We start from the raw sequence: 25,744 nt of genomic DNA, 5'->3' as shown, positions 1-25,744 counted from the left end.
CAACGCAATGGGCGACGGCTTGCTCTTAACGACCAAGAGCATCAGTCCTAACAGACAAGCAACACTCCGTGAAATAGCCGCAGAGATCAATGTGGGACGTACGACGAACGTATCCGTTAAGACACTGCGGCGAAATTTGGCGTTAATGGGCTATGGTAGAAGACGACCGACGCGTGAGCCTTAGCTAAAGCAAGACATCGCCTATAGCGCTTCTCCTGGCCTCAAGACCATATCGGTTGGATCCTAGACGACTGGAAAACCGTGGCCTGGTCGGATGAGTCCCAGTTTCAGTTGGTAAGAGATGATGGTAAGGTTCGAGTGTGGCGCAGATCCCACGAGGCCATGGAACCAAGTTGTCAGAAAGACACTGTGAAAGCTGTAGGTGGTTCCATAATGTGTGGGTTGTGTTTACATGGAATGGACTGGATCCTCTGGTACAACCGAACCAATCTTTGACTGGAAATGGTTACGTTTGGCTTCTTGGAGACCATTTGCAGCCATTCATGGGCTTTACTTTTATTGATGACAATGCGCGATGTCACCGTGTCACAGTTGTCTGCGATTGGTTCGAAGAACATTCTTGGCAGTTCGGGTGAATGATTTGTTCACTCAGATGGTCCGACATGAATCCCATCGGACATATATGGGACGTAAAGGAGAGGTCAGTTCGTGAACAAAATTCTGCACTGCAACACCTTTGCAATTGTAGACGACTATAGTGGCAGTATGGCTCAATATTTATGCAGGGGACTTCCAACGACTTTTTAAGCCCGTGCCACGTCGAGTTAGTTCACTACTCCGGGCAAAATGAAGTCCGACAAGATATTAGGAGGTGTCCCATGACTGTTGTCACCTCAGTGTAAATTACCAACAATTGCTTTAAAAAAAATAATAACATGAACGGATGACGCAGTGTAGTCGAAGTTACAGCTTCTGAAACGAATGTATGAACAAAATCTTCTTGACATAGTGCACCACTACACACATGCTTTGTACTTCGTGCTATGCACCAATGACACTAAAATCGAGACATATACATCACATACTTTCAGATATCTCCTGAAAACTCCTTCTCCGAGATGTAGCTAGTTCCCGCAGTAGAAACTGCTTCATTTTTCACTTCACAACAACAAACGAACCAACTGCCATCACAACAGTAGCTATTTAATGTCTACGGCACTTCTGTAGGACCTACTGAGTATTATTATTATTGATATTGTTGTCAATCGCCGCATTCAGACCATTGGCAGCTTTAAGTGTTTGCGCTTTCCACCACCCCAGCATTCAAATTAGTTACAAATAGTGGGTATAGTACACACATTCGTACTTGGTTGATTTTAAATGAAGGTGTGTGTGAAGCACTCGACGCTAGGGATAGGAGTGCTACAGAGGAAGCATATTTTGGAACAAGTGTCTATCCTCAATGTGGACGGTTAGCTTTCTTTTCTGATTGTGAAGAGGACTTGTACATAGCACTCACGATACACTGACAACTGCTTCACCATTGTATAAAAAAGGTCATTAGAAACAAGCAGTGCGAACCATCTCGTCGATTCACAGTGCGTGGTTTAATAAAACACCAACATAAGCTAAATATCATCTATCTTTAGTTATTTTTAAAACGATAACGTTCAATGAAAATTCTTTTTCATTTTAAAGTTTAGTTTGGCGCTAATTTGATGTTGGTGAGGGATGAGGTGGGGGGGGGGGGGGGGGGGGGGAGGAGGACAACCACTGGCGTAGTGAGTCGTGACGTCATACGACCACCGTTTCTTTTTAATGGGAAAAACAAGTGAAATAAATTATTGCATTTTGAATATAAAGATATGCTTATAAAATATTTTTGTTGGAATAATTACACTAGTATCAACTGTAAAAAAAAAAAAAACGAAATATGCGTGTAGCATTACTGGTCGGGAGACTTTATTTGGGATGTTCGCCTGCCTGATGCAAGTCCTTTTATTTCACGGGACTTGTGGGTCTATGATGATGAGGACGACACACACAGGCAGTCCCGAGCGGAGAAAATCCACGATACGGCCGGGAATCGGACCCGGAGCCCCCTCGATCCAGAGTCAGGAATGTTAGACACTAGACCACCAGAAGCTGACTGCCGTCTGGAAACAACTCCTGAAACTCCCTATTACCCGACACTGTAGCGCAAAACACAGAACTGCCGTGATGGCTGTCTCTGCCATCGTAAGCGAATAACAATAATAAACAGCAAAGTAGAACTGTCATTAGAATAAGAATTTTTTTTAAAAATATTTTCCAGAGTAACCTATTATTATAGACCGTTGTAAAATACAAACTAATCGCCATCAAAAGAAAGAGGAATTTAAAATCGGAAGTGCCAAATGAAACTTATTTTCATTATGTTAACTCATCAGTTCATTAAATTACAAATTGTATAGGAAAATTTTATGTAATACAATAATAAACCTTAAATGCTGCGTTACAGGCTTTTAGGTGGAAACTAAAACGCCATTTTTGCGTGTTTTTGCAAAGGTATGGAGCGCACCACAGGTTCAGATTCTAAATACGGCCCTGCTGATAATAATAATCATTAGCTGCTGTTGGCCATCACTCAAGATTGTATTAAAACATCATATTTCCGAGTCAGTACACTCTAGAACATTGTAGAACCTATCAGAACATCCACAAATATTCGAAAACGTTCCTTGAATTACTAGAAAATTCAGGAAGATACCTGAAGCTTATAGAACATTTCCGGAGAGAAGTAGCTCGTTTCAGTATATTCGGCACTGAAAAATGCGTTATCACCATTTAAGGGGCTCCTGAAAGGCTCAAAATCATGAAAAGTTCAATTTTTTACTTTTTTGCGTTTTCTGAATCTGCAGACTATTACCTTTTAATAGATTTATAATTTATTCAATTTCGAAGACTACAACTATTTTTAAATTTTTTTTGAAATGTGTTCTACATGGGCGTGACCCACTGTGGCGCTGTTAAACTGCTGTCAAATGGTGTTATTATTAACGTCCGTGTTCATCAGGTACATTTTAGTGATGTGAGATAAAGTATGTGTTGTGGCTAACCTGTGATGGTTAAATATATATCGCTGGTGTGATTGTCGATTGTTTCATGTTTATTTACTCTGTCGTTATCTCGAAAATATTCCTAATTAATTCTGTTTCTTGAGTCTCTGTTTTGTTGAAGTATAATAATGAGTAAAAGTAAAGTTATTAGAAATCCTCTGAAGGCTTTTAAGAAAAGGAGAAATGTTGGAAAGCCAAAGGTATGTGTTATTACTGTAAACAATAAAGACGATGAAAATCCCCAACATAGCTTGTGTCCCAAAGAAGAAGACAGTTGGTGTAAATACAACAAAGGATTGCTAACTGGTGAAGTGTACACTCATAAGCATAGTCTGCGTCATGCAATAATGGAGGTGATAAAACCTATTTTCAGAGACTTAGCAGCACCTGAACTGTTGAAAAAGTGTATTCACGGAAAAACTCAAAACCCCAATGAAAGTGTAAATAGTGTTATATGGTCGAGAATCCCCAAGACTGTATTTGTTGGAATAGAAACACTTCACTTTGGTGTGTATGATGCTGTTGCGACTTTCATTGATGGCAACATTGTAAGGTGCAAGGTATTTAGAAATATGGGAATGAAGATAGGTTCTAACATGGTACGAGCGATGCTTGCTTTAGACAAGGAACGCCTTCGGGCTGCAGACAGGGCTGTAAAGAGTCTAGAAATACAAGCAAGAGTGAACAGGAGGAGGAACAAGAGGAAGCTGGAGGAGGAGTTTGCAGAGAATGAAGATAATCCATCCTATGGACCTGGAATGCATTAAAAAGTTAATCCAATCTTTGTCGCTCGATTCCCAAAACTTTTATTTTATCATACTTATTACATGTTTTCTAAGGATCTTCCAAACATATTTGTTTCAAACTTTCAGTAAATGTTACACAGTACCTTCTGCATAATTTAACACAGCCTTTTTCCAAAAAAAAACTGTATATTTTTGAATATATAAATAAAAAATTGCAAAAAAATGTTGTGAATTTTCATTACAATTGAAAAAAATCATCTTTAGTAACTGAACTAAAATTTTGTAAAATCCCTGTGTTAAGTTGTAGCCCATATTCCAATAAATAATCTGTAAAAAGTTCAACTTCCTACCTCAAATACTTTGTGAGGAAAGATGTAATTTATAAGCGTTATTTTAACATTGCAAGTATAGGGCGTTCCGGAGCCCCTTAAGTAAAGACCCTCCCTCCCTTCCTGATACACTCACTCACCTGCCCACACACACACACAGACACGCACCCATTGTGACACTCCGCTTATATCGACCGTCTTAAATTATTAAACCCAGAGACCGAACCGAGTAAGCATGTCAGAACTGGAAATTACACAGACAGCTGACAGTAGCAATCACTTTTCGCACTGTTTGTTTGCTTTATGTTATCGTGTTTCAAAGTCAACCTTGTGAAGGTCGTGAAAAATGCTGAAGAAGTACAACAGATCCATGGAAATTGCGATACCACAGCACACCACAAAGAGACTGCCACGCCATAAGAACAAAGATGACCACAGCGGTCATGTAAAGAAACTTTAATTTCTGTATACACTTACTTTAATTGTTTTCGTAACGCCACTGTAGCCTGACGATGAGATATCACCTCCGAACATGTCGCAAATATGTAAGTTAGTAGTCAACAAATTTGTGACTGGTAGCGGTATTTGAAAACCTTTGAATATTTTTGAAACAGTCACGGTCAATTAATGGTCAATATGGCTTCAAATTACTTTACAGTTTCTTCAAGTATTGTGTTAAGTCAAATATAGCCCGGCAGCAACAGCTGTGCAGTTGTGAACAGAGAACGTCCATACGTTCCCCGTTAATATGCAGTAATTAGTACACTTTGCAGGATCGTAATAGTCTTATCACCTTCCTAAGCACTTTCAGAGTTAGCTTCACACATTCTGTAAAAGAAAAATAACGCACTAAATAACGCATAAAAGAGCAAATCAAAAACATTGTGTTACAGGCCGCATTGTCGTCTCGCTGTTGCGAGGCTGTGCGTTAGTATCTGATGCTGATTGGGTAACTTTCACGACGTCATACGGAAGCCATTTGAGTCTGTAATTAGCGTCATTTGGTGAAATCCGTCCGAAACTAGTCTTTTGACGCTAGTGATGTCACTCACCTCTCGACCACAGTTTGTAAACAGTAGAAGACCTATCAATAATCAATGGAGCTTCAGCTTTGAGTAACTGAAATCTGTTAAGAAACAAGATTCGAATGTAACAAATCTCGAATGTAGATACAGACTGATCCACACTGCAGGTATAGATTTGACTGGAAGGTAATAACCTGAATGCTATGAAGGTAAACGTACAAATTATTAGTCGAATGACAGGCTGGTTTGCAGCACACACTGTAGTCTAGTTGTCAGCTTTATTAGAAGACTGATGAGTGCACTATAATTATCTCCATTTCCTTCGTACTCAGAAAATGACTAATTATGATCATGATATAGTTGTTTAGATGCACTTACTTTAGAATCTGATAAGTGACTTGGTCAATTAGCATTATGTTATTATGCTTTAGTGTGTGCGTGAAATCTTAGGGGACTTAACTGCTAAGGTCATCAGTCCCTAAGCTTACACACTACTTAACCTAAATTATCCTAAGGACAAACACACACACCCATGCCCGAGGGAGGACTCGAATCTCCGCCGGGACCAGCAGCACAGTCCATGACTGCAGCGCCCCAGACCGCTCGGCTAATCCCGCGCGGCTATGCTTTAGTTAAATGCTTTAATTATACACTCAGTATCTATGTTTTTGAACAAAATTATTACTTTTCTTCATTAAGAATATAAATCAAATTAACTGATGATCCAATTAACCGCTTCGGCAATTCACAACTAAACTACTGCTTTTCAGCCTAACCTAGGCTCTGGCGTAGACTACAATCCAGTATGCCGCCACAATTAAGATACGTCCGCAGCTCGTGGTCAAGTGCCTAGCGCTGCTGCCTCCAGATCACGGGGGCCCGGGTTCGATTCCCGGCCGGGTTAGGGATTTTCTTTGCCCTGTGACTGGGTGTTTGTGTTGTCCTCATCATTTCGTCATCATCATTCGTGCCAGTGGCTAGCTTGAACTGTGAAAAAAAATTGGACTGTGTAAAAATTGGAACTATGTACGGGCGCTGATGACCGCTCAGTCGAGCGCCCCACAAACCAAACATCATCAAACTATTAAGATACGGTAAAAAAATGGTTCAAATTGCTCTAAGCACTATGGGACTTAACATCTGAGGTCATCAGTCCCCTAGACTTAGAACTACTTAAAACCTGACTAACCTAAGGACATCACACACATCCATGCCCGAGGCAGGATTTGAACTTGCGACCGCAGCAGCAGCGCGGTTCCGCACTGAAGCGCCTAGAACCGCTCGGCCACAGCAGCCGGCTTAAGATACGGTATTCACTTTCGCTGGCTTCACTAAAACACTACCAAACTGTACTCGCAGCAATTCAAACTTCATTTTTTAATCAGACATAAGTCACAAGATAGAAGAAACTCATTCCTGAAATAGCGCGCACTTATATAAAAAGAACTTCGAATATTGCAGGACATATTCGTATTACATTAATAAGAAAATCCCAGAATCTGTTAGAAACGAGAGGATGAAAAATATTAGCATACAGCGAGATGTTAATGCGTCTTTCATATTACGACCTGTTGGCGGCTTTTACCACCTATGCGTCGTTAAATGACATTTAATTATATAAAAAAAACGTGTCAAGGTGACGTGTTTGTGATAAATCTTCAATGTGCCGCTGACTTGAAACGCCATACTGCCACAAGACGCAGTTTATAATACCAAAAGAAGAAAATACGATGAAAGCATCATGGCGTCTCCAAAGTAGTCAACTGCCGTGGTTGCTTTTAGTGAGTCAATAGGAAAAACCGACTGGTTAGAACCGACGCCGGCATTCTAGTTCTAAATAACCAGTATTTTTCGGTATTTCTTTTGTCTCGCTTGTAACAGGCTTTTTTCTTTTCACTGATAAATGGGTAAAAATGACGAAATATCAATTATCCGTAACAGCACTGCTAAATATTTTTGTTTTTAAACAAAGCTTTTTTTTAAAAAAAAAGACCATGTGATTTTTATACGTAAAATTTCCACTGCTTTGAAATATTACGTTCTTATAGAAAATGGGGAGAGCGATCATTGATATTTTAATAACAATGTCGACAGATAGGAGCAACAAACACATGGCATAAAAATTTGTATTATTCGATCAAAATATTATTGCACCTGGGAGTGAGGGAGCATCGGTCGGCCTGTCGTGAGTTTTTTATAGTCACATTTGACGAGGATACGCCGGATCACTTGATAGTGTATGCACAACTGTCTTGAAATTATTGACACTGCGATGCGTTTCCTCACAAGGGAACCTCCCCATCGCACCCCCCTCAGATTTAGTTATAAGTTGGCACAGTGAATAGGCCTTGAAAAACTGAATACAGATCAATCGAGAAAACAGGAAGAAGTTGTGTGGAACTATAAAAAAAATATATAAGCAAAATATACAAACTGAGTAGTGCATGCACAAGATAGGCAACATCACGGAAAATCTGAGCTCTGGAGCGCCGTGATCCCGTGGTTAGCGTGAGCAACTGCGGACCGAGAGGTCCTTGGTTCAAGTCTTCCGCCGGCCGCGGTGGCCGTGCGGTTCTAGGCGCTCCAGTCTGGAGCCGCGCTGCTGCTACGGTCGCAGGTTCGAATCCTGCCTCGGGCATGGGTGTGTGTGATGTCCTTAAGTTAGTTAGGTTTAAGTAGTTCTAAGTTCTAGGGGACTAATGACCACAGCAGTTGAGTCCCATAGTGCTCAGAGCCATTTGAACCATTTTTGTCAAGTCTTCCCTCCAGTGAAAAGTTTAATTTTCAGACAATTATCAAAGTTCAGGCACTCACACATAATTAACTTCGCTCTCCAAAATTCCAGGACATGTTCAGATTTGCTTGGATATAAGCAGGATTTGACTGTCTACACACGGAAAAATTTGAAACGTTAAAAACATATGTTTTGACAGAGCACAGGGAAAACTGTGCGACTGTGAAACTGTTGCATTCATTTGTTGCAGTTTATGTGACAAACTCTTACGTTTTCATCACTTTTTGGGAGTGATATCACATCCACAAGAAAACCTAAATCGGGCAAGGTAGAAGAATCTTTTTACCCATTCGTCAAGTGTACAAGTTAGGTGGGTCGACAACATATTCCTGTCATGTGACGCACATGCCGTCACCAGTGTCGTATAGAATATATCAGACGTGTTTTCCTGTGGAGGAATCGGTTGACCTATGACCTTGCGATCAAATGTTTTCGGTTCCCATTGGAGAGGCACGTCCTTTCGCCTACTAATCGCACGGTTTTGCGGTGCGGTCCGCAAAACACAGACACTAAACTTATTACAATGAACAGAGACGTCAATGAACGAACGGACAGATCATAACTTTGCGAATATAAAGAAAGTAAACTTTTCACTCGAGGGAAGACTTGAACCACGGACCACTCGCTTCGCAGCTGCTCACGCTAACCACGTGACCACGGCGCTCCCGAGCGCACACTATCCTTGATGTTGCCTATCTTGCGCATGGACTACTCAGTTTGTATATTTTGCTTATTTTTTTCATAGTTCCACACAACTACTTCCTGTTTTCTCGATTGATCTGTGTTCAGTTTTTCAAGGCCTATCCACTGTGCCAACATATAACTAAATCTGAGGGGGGTGCGATGGGGAGGTTCCCTTGTCAGTAACCAGTGTATTTGTTTACTGTATCGTCACCGCGTGTTTCTGGTAACGGCTACGGCAGGACAACTGCAGCACTACTCGACCACGATATTACTGCACTTGCCCTCCCGTGGCCGTTACCAGAAACACGCGGTGTCGATACAGTAAACAAATACAAACACACTGGTTACTGAGGAAAACGCATCGCAGTGCGAATGATTTGATATCGTGGTCGCGTATTACAGCGTTGCTCTGACAATAATGTACCTGTTATAATATGGTGTGGGCTTTTGGAAGGTAGGTGCGTACATGCAGTGCGCGGATTTGTTCCCAACTAATCTATGTAGTAATTCCTCGCTGTTGTCGTCGGACATTAGTCGTATTACAAAATTGCACCATCCCTAGTTTGGATGTATTTTACGAAGTGCCATTTGATTTAACAGATTAAGGATGGGGGGGTGGGGGGAGGACCAAAACATATTTTCTGCATCATATAAAGAGAAAACTTAAATATTTGACAATTAATTCAGAGTTTACAATAAAAATAGAAAATAGCTGATCTATTGCCAGCGTCTGCATAATATGCCATTATCTACTTGTAGCTTTGGTGAAAATGGACAAATTAACATGAGATACAGAGTTCTTCAACCTCAGTTTTCACCCTTATGCACTGACTATTCGTAATGCCCAAACATTGGTATGATCCTCGGTTACAACGTGGTTTTTGAACAGCGAACGACGGACGGACTAAAGTTTCTTTTATTTGCCTTTTAATTTCAGTATTTTGATTCTGTGTATCTTGAAATAGAGGGAGTCAGAATTTTTCAATCGTTGTTCGATTTCTATGTTTATTACAGGAAATAATAGAATAAAAAACCGAAAATTGTCGGTTGTTTCAGAAACCGGTCATTTTGAGAGGTTTTAACACTATGGTTAAACTGGCGTTGAAAAAAAAAAAGAACAGTGTAACCGAAAACCGGTTGTTTCAGCGTCATTCCTGATACAGTGACACGTCATTTTGACGTCACTTCTGAGCAAGCCGAGGAACTCACGAATCACAGCCTCGCATCGGCGAGACAAAACTGGTAGCAGTGCTACCAACACATTAAAAAAAACTAGCCACTTATTGGATAGTAACATTTCTACGTTATTAACAATTTGCACACTGAACGTCGCTGTTTTCGAACAAAATATTCTTAATGTTATTTTGGAAGCTTGCTGCTGTTGGTCCCCATGCCATGTGCAGCAGTACATCGTTTTTTACTTACTTCTAATGCAGCCACCAGACGCAGCGAAATGGAGTCTTTCTTTTGGAAATGACTCACTACTTCCAGTTATTCTCCATTGGTAGTTCTGAAAAGAAAAGACTCATTTTTAGTTTTATGAGGCAGCAGCAAATCGGCACGAAGAGCACCAAGCAACAAACAAGCATTTCCCTTGTCAAGCAAAAAAATGGTTCAAACGGCTCTGAGCACTATGGGACTTAACTTCTGAGGTCATCAGTCCCCTAGAACTTAGAACTACTTAAACCTAACTAACCTAAGGACATCACACACATCCATGCCCGAGGCAGGATTCGAACCTGCGACCGTAGCGGTGGCGCGGTTCTAGACTGTAGAGCCTAGAACCGCTCGACCACTCTGGCCAGCCCCTTGTCAAGCACCCCGTCCAGACAGCGGCTGAGAAACTTTCATTTTGCACCTTGTTTCGTCCCTGAGGAAGGCCCTAATAAGTCAACTTTCCGTAGGCAATGGTGACTGTCGTATACAGCGTTTAAAATTTATACAGTTTGACGACTTTTTCCTTTTTAATTTCTTATATTGTAATTTTTCTTTCTTAGTTTAAAGGAGGCTGCCAGCAAATTTGGGCTAAACATAAACGAAGCCAAGAAAGAGTACCTCGTTATGACGCGTGGTCATTGTCAGGCTGCTGATCATCTACAATCACTGCAGGTTGGGGACCATTCCTAGAAGAGAGTGCAAGAATTCAAATACCTAGGGGCACTTTTGGCTGAAAACTCGTCATGTGAAGCAGAGATCAATGCCAGAATACAAGCAGGAAACCGATCTTACCACAGCCTAGCACAACTGCTTCGGTCCAAATATCTCTCCAGACAGTTCAAGATTCGACTGTACAAAACCCTGATCCAGCCTGTTGTTCTATATGGCTGTGAGACATGGAGTATCCGGAAACAGGACTTCCATAAGCTCCTTGTTTTAGAGAAAAGTGCTTCGGAAGATCTTCGGTCCGGTTCTGGATGCAGATACAGGGGAATGGAGGATCAGATACAACCAAGAGCTTGAGGAACTATACAAACAGCCCAACATAGCAGGAACTGTCAAAGCCAAACGAATGCAGTGGGCCGGCCATGTGGCCCGGATGGAAGATCACAGATGGCCTCGGAAGCTCCTGGATTTCACACCTACAGGAAAGAGACCGCCAGGGAGACCCAAGAAGCGTTGGAGGGATGGACTCCATGAAGATTTAAACCGTCAATAGATGTGAACGGATGGCTGATAGCAGCAAAGGACAGAATACAGTGGAGGAGGAAACTTGTAGATGCGTTCGGTCCACTGGGCCTGATCACGTAGTAGTAGTAGTAGTAGTAGTAGTTTAAATCCCTACGTTTTACAGAGGGACCGGAAATTCGCGCCTGCGTCCTTACATTTTGGAAAAAAGAGCGAAAAGTTCCTACGTATATGGACGTGGCCCTACGGTTGAGCACTACGACTGATAGACCGGCAGCAAGGGTGATCTGGTGATATGACAACTGTGAACAGGTCGAAGTGTTAGAAAAACTCACATTCTGATAGGTTGTTGCTGTGGTAGCTGTCCTGTAAGCAACCAGCTGGCAGTCGCTTTGTATTCTGGTTCAGGTTGTAATGGTACTTGAATTACGTAACCATTACGGCACCTCAACTGAACCTTTCGATACCAGCAATATTCTACTGTGTTTCTGTAAAGTAGTTAAAATATTTCTGAGACAACATTCAGATTTGATTTCATTATCGTAGAGATACTTTGATACATCGATATGTTTATGCTGCAATGATATTATTCTCATGCATATTCTTTCTTTTGTCACTATGATCTTTGACCTACTTGTAACTCTTGATTTTTGGCCGCGTAAGCGGTTATTAGTTGTTAGAGAGTCGGGCCTTGAGAAGGTAAAGTCTTGGACGTCATGTTGGAAAGACGCATATTGTAGTCAGCTTATAAAATGTGAACTTTAACAGCGAGGAAGATGTTTTCAAGTATGTTTTGTATTGTGAAGTGATGTTTTGTGTGTTACGTAATATTGCAGCAAAAGTAATAAAAAAGGAAGTGTAACTTAAATTCGGAGTACTGATTACTTTTTTACATCACCATTGTGCTAACTTTCAAAGGTTTAATCTTCATGAATGGTTTGTGAAACACATCTACAAAACTTTTGAATATAGCAGAATAAAACCTGGGCCTCTTTGCATCCGAGCTTGGAATCATCACCACCTAGATTTTCGACGATTGAGCCATGATTTTACAACGAGACCAGCGTGGGAAACACGAAAAGGTGAGTGCCTAGTTTATTCATTATTACATGAAATGACTTTTATTAACTGTGCTTTAATGACACCTGCCACATAATAACTTTGTTGTTGGCCGAAAATGCGGTATTTAGCAGCGTGAGCAACACCACAATCATTTGATTTGATCCATTATAAATAGTTTTCGAAAGCCTGCGACTGTAGATACAATAGGTTTGTTTATAAATAAATAAATCATCTGCTACCAGTCACGATTTTTCTTTATTTTACTATTCGCACGACGCGTTTCGAGAAATAATGCCCATTTTCAAGTGCGTTTCTTTTTGGTGTGTATTAAGCCATTTATTTTGATGTTGTCAGTGTGTGTGAGTCTGCTTCATTTTGTTGACTTTTACTGTAATACATAAGAAACGCGATTTTTAGTTGGGAATCAATTCTTTTTGTGAGGATAGTGGCTAAAATTTAGAACAATTTGTACTTACAGTTTTCTAATGGTCCATTTGTGTAGAGTCTCACACACAACTTGTACACTTTACACATCGAAAATATCTTATATAAACAAAACAGTTGCCAAGACCTTCTTACAGGTAGTTCACAGAGGTAACATTATAGGTCTTCCATAGATTATGATAATGTTATCTCTGTGAACTACCTGTAAGAAAATCTTTGTAACTGTTTTGTTTATATAAGATATTTTCGATGTGTTAAGTGTACAACAAGTTGTGTGTGATGTAAAGTGTGTGTGAGACTCTACACAAATGGACCATTAGAAAACTGTAAGTACAAATTGTTCTAAATTTTAGCCACTAACTTCACAAAAAGAATTGATACCCAACTAAAAATCGCGTTTCTTATGTATTACAGTAAAAGTCAACAAAATGAAGCAGACTCACACACACTGACTTGAAAATGGGAATTATTTCTCGAAACGCGTCGTGCGAATAGTAAAACAAAGAAAAATCGTGACTGGTAGCAGATGATTTATTTATTTATAAAAAAAACACAATCATTATTAAATTTTGACCTTTGTTGTGCTAGGGTTGTTAGATGGTATAGGAGAGGAAGTGACATTGCTGTTAGTGTCGATGCTCGAGAGATATTAAACGCGGGGGCTCGTAATGGTAGTATGGAGACCGCAAAGTTCTGAAAACAAAACAAAAAATGATGACAGAGCCAGTGACAAGAGAAGTGGCGAAAGAGTGTCACGTAAGTCGAAAGCTTCGAGTGGGGCGTCGCGTCGAGCAGCGACAGTGTTTCGGAGCGCCCAGTGGGCAGTGACCTGCGCGAAAGGTCACCCCCGCGGACAGGGGCTGCGACAGCAGTCAAGGCCTGGCGGGCGTCCCGCGTGACCCCGGCCGGCGGCTCGCGGCGTTAGCTGGCGACACGTGTTTTCCGGAAGGGCGCGCTGGCCCAGGCATAACCTGTTCCCCAGGCGCAGGGGTGGCCAGGCGCAGCGCCACAACAGTCGAACGCGCCGACACCGATGCACACTGCCAAACCGCAACAAGTGGGTCTACACCGCACCTACGCGGCGCCCCAGCACTGCTACGCAAGCGCAGACAGGGCTAATTGTGGTCGTACCGGAGCTTTTTCTAGCCATTGTGTCTACACGAGGCTATCGATGAACGCAGTCTAGTCGAAAACTGCTATTACGACATCGCGGCTGCGTGTAACAACAAGAGGTTTCTTACTTAAATTAAAACATCATGCAGCCACTGTTAGTCACTCTCTTTGTACAAAACCAGTTCAGCAGCAACATGTTCGACTTCGGCAGACAGATGCTGTGGACACTGCGTTACTTGCAGTTTCCTGCTGTGCTCCAACGTCTGTAGAGTGCACCAATGACGCACAGTAAAGTGAATTAGATTGGAAACCAATAAAGGGCCAACTGCCAAAAAACGGATTCCGTGTTATTCAGTTTTATTTTTGTCTTAACAAAAATATTTTAATGAGAAAACCTGAGCATATTTTTTATTCATTGTCTACAATAACAGTCACACGACCATTATAGTTTTTTATAAGTTGCCTTGCTTTTATCAATGATTATAAGTATTTCATTATGTAAAACGGAGAACGTGCTAAATGCCACAGAGTTGTCAAAAACAAGTTAGGTCCCAACGAAAGTAATCTCGTGTAGTGTACATGGCTACAACACTAGGAGTAAGGAGGATCTTCACTACTCAATGTTAAATCTAACTTTGGCTCAGAAGGGGGTAAATTATGCTGCCACAAAAGTCTTTGGTCATTTACCTAATAGCATCGAAAGTCTAACAGATAGCCAAATAGCATTCAAAAGGAAATTAAAAGAATTTCTGAATATCAACTCCTTCTACTCATTAGATGAATTTTTGGATATAGTAAGTGGGTGATTTCCCCACTCCCCATAAAAAAATATTAAGTCTCATGTAATATGTTGTATAGACACCTTTTATTAACCTGACACGTTCGACATCATTACGAAGTGTCGTATTCATGATCTATGGAACAAGCACTAAAAAAAAATTATCAGTTTTTTAAAAACAAACATTTTATTTCGCTGCGTCTGTTGGCGCCTTTTTTGTAGAAAGTAAAAAACGATGTACTGTAGCACATGGCATTCATTTAATATTTCAATCCTTCTTTTAATCTTATAGGGCACAAAGTAATTTTAATACATTAAATGCCAGAGAAATGTTCTATTAGCTACTTTTAAATACGCCAGCATCCTTTATCTTTTCAGCTGAAAAGTTGTTTTTGCACTGTTGCGGCGGTAAAACAAAGTTCTTTATTAAACCAGTGGTAAACCTTTTCTTGAAAACCTTATTCGTGCTCTAGCCTTCCAGTTCGTTAAACATTGTTCTCGTGTTGACGACACCAGGTGCATTTTTTTCACTTGAATCCAACACCATTCTGAAATATTTCTTACCGTCGTGTTAATATATGTATCGGCTGCTTTTTTAAAATAAAAAGTCCTCAGGGTGGAGCACAGTAACCACAAATGGATTGTTAGGTATCGCATTCTCCATGTTTTTCAATCTGGGCCACATCTCTGCCACACGCTGAAAACTGTTATGAGGCTTTGTGGCACTTAGCCCGCTTTAGCGTCACTAGTGGGCCGACACAAACCGCTCTACTACATTTCGGGCCTTATACACTACTGGCCACTAAAATTGCTACACCAAGAAAAAATACAGATTATATACGGGTATTCATTGGACAAATATATTATACTAGAACTGACATGTGATTACATTTTCACGCAATTTGGGTGCATAGATCCTGAGAAATCAGTACCCAGAACTACCACCTCTGGCCGTAATAACGGCCTTCGTACGCCTGGCCATTGAGTCAAACAGGGCTTGGATGGCGTGTACAAGTACAGCTGCCCATGCAGCTTCAACACGATACCACGGTTCATCAAGAGTAGTGACTGGCGTATTGTGACGAGCCAGTTGCTCTGCCACATTTGGCCAGACGTTTTCAGTTAGTGATAGATCTGGAGAATGTGCTGGCCAGGGAGGCAGTCGAACATTTTCTGTATCCAGAAAGGCTCGTACAGGACCTGCAACATGCGGTCGTGCATTATCCTGCTGAAATGTAGGGTTTCGCAGGGATGGAATGGAGGGTACAGCCACGGATCGTAACACATCTGAAATGTAACGTCCACTGTTCAAAGTTCCGTCAATGCGAACAAGAGGTGAGCGAGACGTGTAACCAATGGCACCCCATACCATCACGCCGGGTATACGCCAGTATGGCGATGACGAATACAAGCTTCCAATGTGCGTTCACCGCGATATCGCCAAACACGGATGCGACCATCATGATGCTGTAAACAGAACCTGGATTCATCCGAAAAAATGACATTTTGCCATTCGTGCACACAGGTTCGCCGTTGAGTACACCATCGCAGGCGCTCCTGTCTCTGATGCAGCGTCAAGGGTAACCGCAGCCATGGTCTCCGAGCTGATAGTCCATGCTGCTGCAAACGTCGTCGAACTGTTCGTGCAGATGATTGTTGTCTTGCTAACGTCCCCATCGGTTGATTCAAGTATCGAGACGTGGCTGCACGATCCGTTACAGCCATGCTGATAAGATGCCTGTCATTTCTTCCGCTAGTGATACGAGGCCGTGGGGATCCAGCACGACGTTCCGTATTACCCTCCTGAACCCACCGATTCCATATTCTGCTAACAGTCATTGGATCTCGACCGACGCGAGCAGCAATGTCGCGACACGATAAACCGCAATCGCGATAGGCTACAATCCGACCTTTATCAAAGTCGGAAACGTGATGGTACGCATTTCTCCTCCTTACACGAGGCATCACAACAACGTTTCACCAGGCAACGCCGATCAACTGCTGTTTGTGTATGAGAAATGGTTGGACACTTTCCTCGTGTTAGCAAGTTGTAGGTGTCGTCACCGGCTCTAACCTTGTGTGAATGCTCTGGAAAGCTAATCCTTTGCATATCACAGCATCTTCTTCCTGTCGGTTAAATTTCGCGTCTGTAGCACGTCATCTTCGTGGTGTAGCAATTTCAATGGCCAGTAGTGTATGAACCACTAGAAATGATCGTAGCGCTTAGGCCGCTTTTCAGGATGTTGGCGACAGCACTTAGCTTGGTTTATCGCGTCTATCTAAACAAAAAAAAAAAGTTGTCTGCACTTCGATAGTTATTGATTTCCACTCTACAAATGTCAACTGACGCCAGAGACGTCAACGGAACGGAAGGCAACGTCATCGCCAAATGGAGGTGTGTTCATTCTCGAAGACACGTCGACACAACGTAATTTCACTTAGGCAAGTACCGAACGGTAAAAGTGAGGTTATGAGACTCCACGCGTGAGACAAATAGGGGGAATATAGTATCAGAATTAAGGAACCAGTAACTATGGAGTTTATTAACAGTCAAATCAAACCCCATAACGGATGTTCTTGATCAAGTTTATATATATATATATATATATATATATATATATATATATATATATATATATATATATGTCGGAAAGTGTAGACAGTTACAGAATGATTTTTGAGGCAGAATTTTACGCGCCCTGTCGATAGAGTGGTCTCAGATTACTCTAGTGCGATATTCGTTACTATATATTAACTGGGATAGTGAAACATCAAGAATAACCTGTACTACAGCAGCCACAGTGCCGTCCTGACCCGAGCTATTACCGCCATGCAGCAGCGCTACTTAGTCGCTGGTGGAGTACTGGTTATTATTAGTGTTTTAATGTCACTGCTAACATATGTCGATAAAACGGATTTCGCGCTAGACCATTGGTTCGCAGCAAGGGGATACTTACACCCTGAGGGGTAAAAACTAAATGATTCGAGTCTGTTTCAGTCATGAAACTAGATTATCTTCAGAAGAGCATACCTGTTATCACAGTTTTGTACAACTCTAATACTGATTATATACGTTATCAGTAATTACTTTTTCTCAATTAGTAGCATTATACGTCGCTGATGATAAAAGTGACACACATACGTAACAAATTCTAAATATCTCAATAACATGTCTTCTCCAAGTTGTACATAGTACCTGCAGTAGTTCACAAATTGCTTGCTTCGAAACAGATAAATGAATTGACACCACGACATACCAGTAACTATATAAGGACTATTATAGTGGTGTGCACTATTCTTTTATTATTATTATTATTATTATTATTATTATTATTATTATTATTAGAGTCGTTTGGCACAAAGCATTAACAGCCTGAAGTCGTCCAATTCCTGGCAGTTCAAAAGTACGGAGTGCACCAGTGAAGTGATTTACGAACAGTAAGTATAGTGCGCACATCTGAACCTATTTTATTTTAAGTGGGGTTGTAGTGTGCAGGTCAGGCAAGTGCCGCAATGGAGAGGAGTAATGCAGGGTAAGCATGTTTTGTGTATCCTCACTGTGGATAGTTAGTTTCTTCTCTGAGAAGGAGTTGTAGGTAGCACTTGCGATGCGCCACGAATTCCTGCGTCATTCATTCTAACACACACACACACACAGACACAAACTAAATATCATTCATCTTTCTTTATTTTAAAAATAAAAGTTTTCCAAGAAAAGTCTACAGTTTAGTTAGGTGCTGAAGTTGGTGATAATGTTGGAGAAATGGAGGACGGGGCGGGGGGGGGGGGGGGGCGGGTAGGTAGGTGGGTAGGTGTAACAAATGGCGGGAGGGCGGGGGAAGGTTCAAATGGCTCTGAGCACTATGGGACTCAACTGCTGAGGTCATTAGTCCCCTAGAACTTAGAACTAGTTAAACCTAACTAACCTAAGGACATCACAAACATCCATGCCCGAGGCAGGATTCGAACCTGCGACCGTAGCGGTCTTGCGGTTCCAGACTGCAGCGCCTTTAACCGCACGGCCACTTCGGCCGGCCGCGGGGGAAGGGTGAGAGGGCGGGAGTACTAGCTGATGTCTGATTGCGCTCATGGGTAATGGTCTAAGAAAGGTTGGGACCACTGGTACCGTTCTGTCGACTGGGCACGGAAAATTCCGCTTTAACAATGGTCTTGTTTGTAACCGGAAACAAACAGACGCACTCCGTCGACTCTGGGCGTCACATGAACGACGTGATGAGCAATATTTGTTGGGCAGACTTCAACTACACATTGCAAAACAGAAGTTGCAGATGTCTGCCGAGACACCAGAGAAAAGGTAAAATATTATCAGATGATAAGCCGAGAGGTGAAGTCGACCTGTCGCAACGTTTCAGTGAGTTTCGTGCGCCTCATCTTCGTCTCGAAAAGACAGGCCGAAACTCATGAAACGTTGCGAGAAGTCGACGCTATTACTCGCCTGGTCACCCGACAAGATTTTATGATTGCAATACGCGGAAAAGGCCTGCAACCACATATATCAGCGAAAATGCGTTTGGCGACTCTTAGGAGGGACTTTCAAATATATATATTTCACACCCTCAGTTAACCCAATACATTCTAAATGAGCAACTGGAGCTAGCTCCTAAACAATTTATACATCTTTCCTTGAGCTGTTAACGCAAATTGGCCGGCCGGAGTGGCCGAGCGGTTCTAGGCGCTACAGTCTGGAACCGCGCGACCACTACGGTCGCAGGTTCGAATCCTGCCTCGGGCATGGATGTGTGTGATGTCCTTAGGTTAGTTAGGTTTAGGTAGTTCTAAGTTCTAGGGGACTGATGACCTCAGAAGTTAAGTCCCATAGTGCTCAGAGCCATTTTTTTTTTTGTTGACGCAAATTAAACATATCATGAAGCCCCAAAAGTAAAAATCAGAACAAGAATATCCTCATTGCGACAAAAAAACACTTGCACTACTTAATATCAGAACTACTATAAATGGAAAGAAACAGAGACAAAAATTGACACTCTCGATGTACACTAACAGTAGCTTCATGAAAATTATGTGTCATAATTATAACTTTCATATATTAATACACACATCAAAAAGAGTTTTGCATCACCTCGGTTCCGATAGTTCCGGAACCTGTACAGAAAACTGGAATAGAGATCAACATAAACATCATTTTCTTCCTTTTTATTGACCATGAAAACCACACATTGCATTTTTTACCACCATACAGCGAGACCTTCAGAGGTGGCGGTCCAGATTGCTTTACGCACCGGTACTTCTAACACCCAGTAGCACGTCCTCTTGCACTGTGCATGATTGTATTCGTCGTGGCACACTATCCACAAGTTCATCAAGGCACTGTTGCTCCAGATTGCCCCACTACTCAACGGCGATTCGGCACAGATCCCTCAGAGTGGCTGGTGGATCACGTCGTCCATAAACAGCCCTTTTCAATCCATACCATGCATGTCCAATAGGGTTCATGTCTGGAGAACATGCTGGCCACTTTAGTCGAGCGATGTCGTTATCCTGGAGGAAGATGTGCACGATAGGGGCGCGAATTGTCGTCCACGAAGACGAATTCCTCGCCAATACGCTGCCTATGTAGTTGCACTGTCGGTCGGAGGATGGCATTCACGTATCGTACAGCCGTTACGGCGCCTTACATCACCACCAGCGGCGTATGTCGGCCCCACATAATGCCATCCCAAAACATCAGGGAACCTCCACCTGGCTGCACTCGCTGGACAGTATGTCTTAGGCGTTCAGTCTGACCGGGTTGGCTCCAAACACGTCTCCGACGATTGTCTGGTTGAAGTTACAAGCGACACTCATCGATGAAGAGAACGTGATGACAGTCCTGAGCGGTCCATTCGGCATGTTGTTGGGTCCATCTTTACCGCGCTGCATGGTGTCGTGTTTACAAAGATGGACCTTGCCATGGAGGTCGGGAGTGAAGTTGCGCATCATGCAGCCTATTGCGCACAGTTTGAGTCGTAATACGACGTGCTGTGGCTGCACGGAAAGTATTATTCAACATGGTGACGTTGCTGTCAGGACCCGAGTCATAATCCGTAGGCAGCGGTCATCTATTGCAGTAGTAGCCATTGGGCGGCCTGAGCGAGGCATCTCATCGACAGTTCCTGTCTCTCTCTGCATTTCCTCCATGTCCGAACAACATCGCTTTGGTTCACTCTGGGACGCCTGGACACTTCCCTTGTCTAAGCATGGTTGAACTACCGACAACACGAGCCGTGTACCTCTTTCCTGGTGGAATGACTGGAACTGATCAGCTGTCGGACCCCCTCCGTCTAATAGGCGCTACTCATGCATGGTTGTTTACATCTTTGGACGGGTTTAGTGACATCTCTGAACAGTCAAAGGGACTGTGTCTCTGATACAGTATCCACAGTCTACGTCTATCTTCAGGAGTTCTGGGAAACGAGGTGATGAAAACTGTTTTTGATGTTTGTATTAGAAATAACATGCTTATGATGTCAATAAAAAGTTATAAAATTAGTTAAATCTAAACTCTATCATCACGACGAGATCCAGCATGGATAATAAAATACCGTACGATGGATTTTAAAGGTGACTCAGCCGCTATTCGTAAGGAAATGTTTCTTAAGCCTCATATGATCAAGATGAGTTCTTTTTAATGTAGTTATTTCGGAATGCAGGAGCAACTGCCACAACTCATTTCTTTAAATGGCAAGATCATCTTTACGCTTACAATAAAAGAAACTAAAGTTTCACCTCATCGGTGCAGAGATACTTAGCTGCTGAGCAGTAGGTCGATTGCAATATGAAGGGAGAAGAAATCACATGTACACTATTCGTCACGCGTTCTCTGTATTTTATTACGGAAACTAAGTACTTAAAGATTGCTGCATGAAGATGTGAACAAAGAGATCTCGCTGTATGAGGCCACTGGTTTGCTATATAAAATATTTCCCATAAACGGTGCTGTACGGCTTCAATGCATTTAAAGAATTGCGTCATAGAAACACCAAAAGCTGCTGTGATGTGTATATATTCGTAGACAATCAGTTTAGATCCAGCAGACATGTGGCAGATGCTGCAACTAATGTATGTATTTGACACCAAGAAGCCTTCCTTGAGGAAGGTGGTTGACTATTAATAAATATATGTTACACCAGCTTTCGGTGCTCCCATGATGCCGTTCTTTGATTACTGAGCGGCCTTCCTTGGACTCTCGGAATGAAATCGGAAATTTAAGTAAAGTGACACACTGTCAAAAAGGAGCAAAGTAAGTATTTACAGCAAGCAGCCGAGAAGAAGGGTGTGGCGGGGAGCGGACAAACAGTCCTTCTCCCTGCTACCTTCTGCCCCGTCCGAATAAAATGGCTTACTAGCAGATTCTGTCAGCCCTGTTGTGTTACGTTGAGGGCTGTTGTTTTTCTTTTTTACGTAGCCTCTGTGTCAAAGGGGAGATCTAGTGAAACGTGTATGCATGTATCACATCTCAATTTAACGAGAAATGGACGAGAACACTCTACCATTAGCCGTATTTTAAGTGATTGAAACAGAATGTGTTTCATGACGAAAAAGCGCTATTCAATAGTTGCATACACAATTCCAGTCTTTATAAACTACGTACTCGACAGCGACGAACACCGTGCACATACGAATGAAGAATCTGACTAATATTATTCTAAAAATAACAAAATGCTGAAGAGGTTAGAGGACATGATTTAATACCTCACCAAGTTACAGTTACAAGCCGGCCGAAGTGGCCGTGCGGTTAAAGGCGCTGCAGTCTGGAGCCGCGAGACCGCTACGGTCGCAGGTTCGAATCCTGCCTCGGGCATGGATGTTTGTGATGTCCTTAGGTTAGTTAGGTTTAACTAGTTCTAAGTTCTAGGCGACTAATGACCTCAGCAGTTGAGTCCCATAGTGCTCAGAGCCATTTGAACCATTACAGTTACAATTTTTACAGACTTTAATTTCATGAAAATGTTTTTACAAAATGTTGTCTGAGCAGACATGCTCGCAACAACCGTCCGCACATCCGGTTTGCAGTATTCAGTTCGTCTTTACACCTTCCAATCGCAATGCACCTTTCGCACACAGCCGAATCGGTGGCCCGAGAGCGCAGGTATTTTCTGATCATGGCCAAACTAATTAAATTTGCTCGTAAGATAATTATTCTGTCTAGTCCCATTATTTCGGAAGTTAGGAAAGGAAAAAATATCAGCACAGAGAAGGACAAAAAATTGGCTTCCAAATCGTGTATCGCTTCCGCATGTTAATCTTTTGAAAGAGATAAAAATTAAAAAAAAAGAGGCCTAGTTTAACAAGCTAGGATGAAGAGACATTCTTTGTGTTGTTGCAGTACATTACTACTGAAATGAGAAACTCGATAAATGCCTGTGAAAGAGTTATAGTAATAAGGAGGCAGTAAAATTGAGGTACTTGTCAACTGACACAAGCTATGCTGATCTGAAATTTTCTGCCGTGATATCACCTTTATCGTTGATCCACATCATGCTGGAAATATGTCGTGGCATATATGAAGTACTGAAGCACTTCATCTGGTCTGCATATACATCTTGAGTCAATTCAAGTGCCGTCAAACTTCGCACAAACAAAATTTTCAGGCGGTGATTCTTCACGCACAACGTGTTGTCTGTGCAAACACTGCAGCACTGTCAGTACAGACAAGTCGGTGCAAATATCTGAGCGTGTAAATGTCCCGTATGTCACACCACACATCCGATTCGTTGCCCCATTCCTGTAGAGCGTAGTCTTCTCATCAGAGGACAGTACATCGCCTAGCCGCTAGCGCCCAAGCTAAAGGAAACAGATGGTGACTTCAATGCTCGAACAGAGCAGGAACTCGCATTTGGTTTGAAGCTGCAAAGGAACTCGCTACTCTCAAGTCGCAAATAAAATAAAATAAATCTGAGGCAGTAGCCGACGAAGTAATCAGAAACGGAACACAAGCAAATGGCTTCGTGTTCTTTTTTTTTCCCAAAGGTATCATCTCGGTAGTCGCCTTAATCGTGTTACAAAACCTACCGGAAACCTAAATTTGAACTGCCGCTGCCAGTCGCGAATTTGAACCCCCCTTCCCCCGATGCGAGTCTGATGCCTTAACCACTGAATGGCTTTATTTTGTGTGAGACTTGGGTCCGAGAACGATGACTAAACTTCAGCAATTCATACGCTTAGTTTCTAAAATCCTATTTACGTTATCAAAATCTGTCCAGATCAATTTTATTCCACTGTTTAGTATTTTTCATGACTATCCACTCGTTGTCTTCAGTTGCCTTACACCTACACCGAAATTATTGTTTTCCTTACACCTGCACCGAAAAGTGTTAGGCAGACAGTTCATAGAATCACATTCGGACTAATTTTCGACGGTTTCACTCTGGCACGTGAGAAAACTGAACTTCTAAATCTTCCCGCGTGATCTCTGATTTTATTTTATTCCGGTGGTCATTTCTCCCTATGTAGATGAGAGGCAACAAATATTTTGGCATTCGGAGGAGAAAGTTGGTGACTTAAATTTCGTGGCAAAAAATCACAACAACAAAAAACTCCTTTGTTTTAAAAGTTGCTACCCGAGATTGTTTATCCTCTTCGTGATACTCTTTCCCTTATTTCGCGATATTACAAAACAGTGTTACCATTCTTTGACGTTTTTCGATGTCATCTGTCATCTGTCAATGCTAGGTGATAAGCATTCCACATCGCACAGCAGTACTCTACAAGAGGGCGGCCAAGCGCAGTGTAGACAGTTTGTTTAGTAGATCTGTTGCAACTTCTAAGTATTCTGCCAATAAAGCGTAGTCTTTAATTCGCCTTTTCCATAACTTTTTCTATGTCATGGTTACAATTTAAGTTGTTTGTAACTGTAGTCCCTAGGTATTTAGATAAATCTACAAACTTTAAATTTGTGTTCTCTATCGTGCAATTGATCATATTTTTATTGTGTTGGATCAACTGCCACGTTTCGCATCACGTAAATATCTTGTCTAATCATTTTGTAATTCCTTTTGAGTTCTGATACCTTTACCAGAAGGTATATGACAGCGTCATCTGCAGATAATCTAACAGGGCTGTTCAGATAGTCACGTAAATAATTTATATAGATTAAGAACAAATGGTTCAAATGGCTCTGAGCACTATGGGACTTAACATCTGAGGTCATCAGTGCCCTAGAACTTAGAACTACTTACACCTAACTAACCTAAGAACATCACACACATCCATGTCCGAGGTAGGATTCGAATCTGCGACCGTAGCGGTCGCGCGGTTCCAGACTGTAGCGCCTAGAACCGCTCGGTCACACAGGCCGGCAAATTAAGAACAGCAAAAGGTTTGTAACATTTCCTTGGGAAGCACCAGATATCACTTCTGTTACACAAGAGGACTTCTCATCAATTAACACTACTGTGACATTCCTGACAGCACATATGAAAACTCAATAACTAGTTCAACGACTAATTTTTTTTATTTTACAACTTTCTTCATTCGCTGTACTTTATTTTAGTATTACTATAATTGGTCTGCTGGCATACTTTCAGACCTGGTCTACTATGAGCAACAAGAAAATCCTGCGTCCCTCATCACCTTTCAAGCGCTAATGGCTGAAAAGCGGTTGGCGCTGCAGGAATATTAAGCATAACATTCCAGCTATGCTGCACTCGCTAGCGTCCGCAATATTGCCTCAGATGAGTCTGTTGCGTACGCCGTTGTTACGGACCGGAGGAAGGCCGTGCCCGTAACTCGACTACTTAGGGGCGACGTAAGAACAGGTTTGCTCCGCTTTCCGGCCGGTATGACGCGGTAGCGAAACACGGCCGGTTAAAATTACCGGCGCGATAAAGAAAATTGCCGACCCAGTATGTGGAGCGCGCGGCGCACGACCTCCGACAGAGACGCCCCCTTATGCAAACCACTCGGGAAACTGGCAGGCATTCCCACAGCTACTGCGTTGTCTCGTGTCCCCCTCACTTCTTTGAGCAGCGGGGTTTCTTTCGAAACAGAGACTCGCAACTCCTATTGTTCAGCATAAGGAGACTGTCTATATGCTTAACTCTTTGAAATAATTTAAAAATAACATCT

At 42.1% G+C, this 25,744-nt stretch overlaps 1 protein-coding gene across 3 annotated transcripts in view; it reads right to left on the bottom strand.

The window, feature by feature from the left end:
* Positions 1-25,744, bottom strand: part of LOC126251924 (ankyrin repeat and BTB/POZ domain-containing protein 2) — a 671,398-nt gene that overhangs the window by 466,084 nt on the left and 179,570 nt on the right. For all 3 annotated transcript variants that reach the window (XM_049952673.1, XM_049952674.1, XM_049952675.1), the window contains exon 2: positions 10,063-10,147. The gene's annotated coding sequence lies outside the window, so the exon portion shown is untranslated. The remainder of the gene's footprint in view (positions 1-10,062; positions 10,148-25,744) is intronic.

The sequence above is a fragment of the Schistocerca nitens genome, chromosome 4 (genome assembly GCF_023898315.1).
Source record: "Schistocerca nitens isolate TAMUIC-IGC-003100 chromosome 4, iqSchNite1.1, whole genome shotgun sequence".
In the NCBI taxonomy this organism is placed as follows: Eukaryota; Metazoa; Arthropoda; class Insecta; order Orthoptera; family Acrididae; genus Schistocerca; species Schistocerca nitens.
The sequence above is the reverse complement of the archived record's forward strand: the minus strand, read 5'-3'. Positions and strand labels throughout refer to the sequence as shown.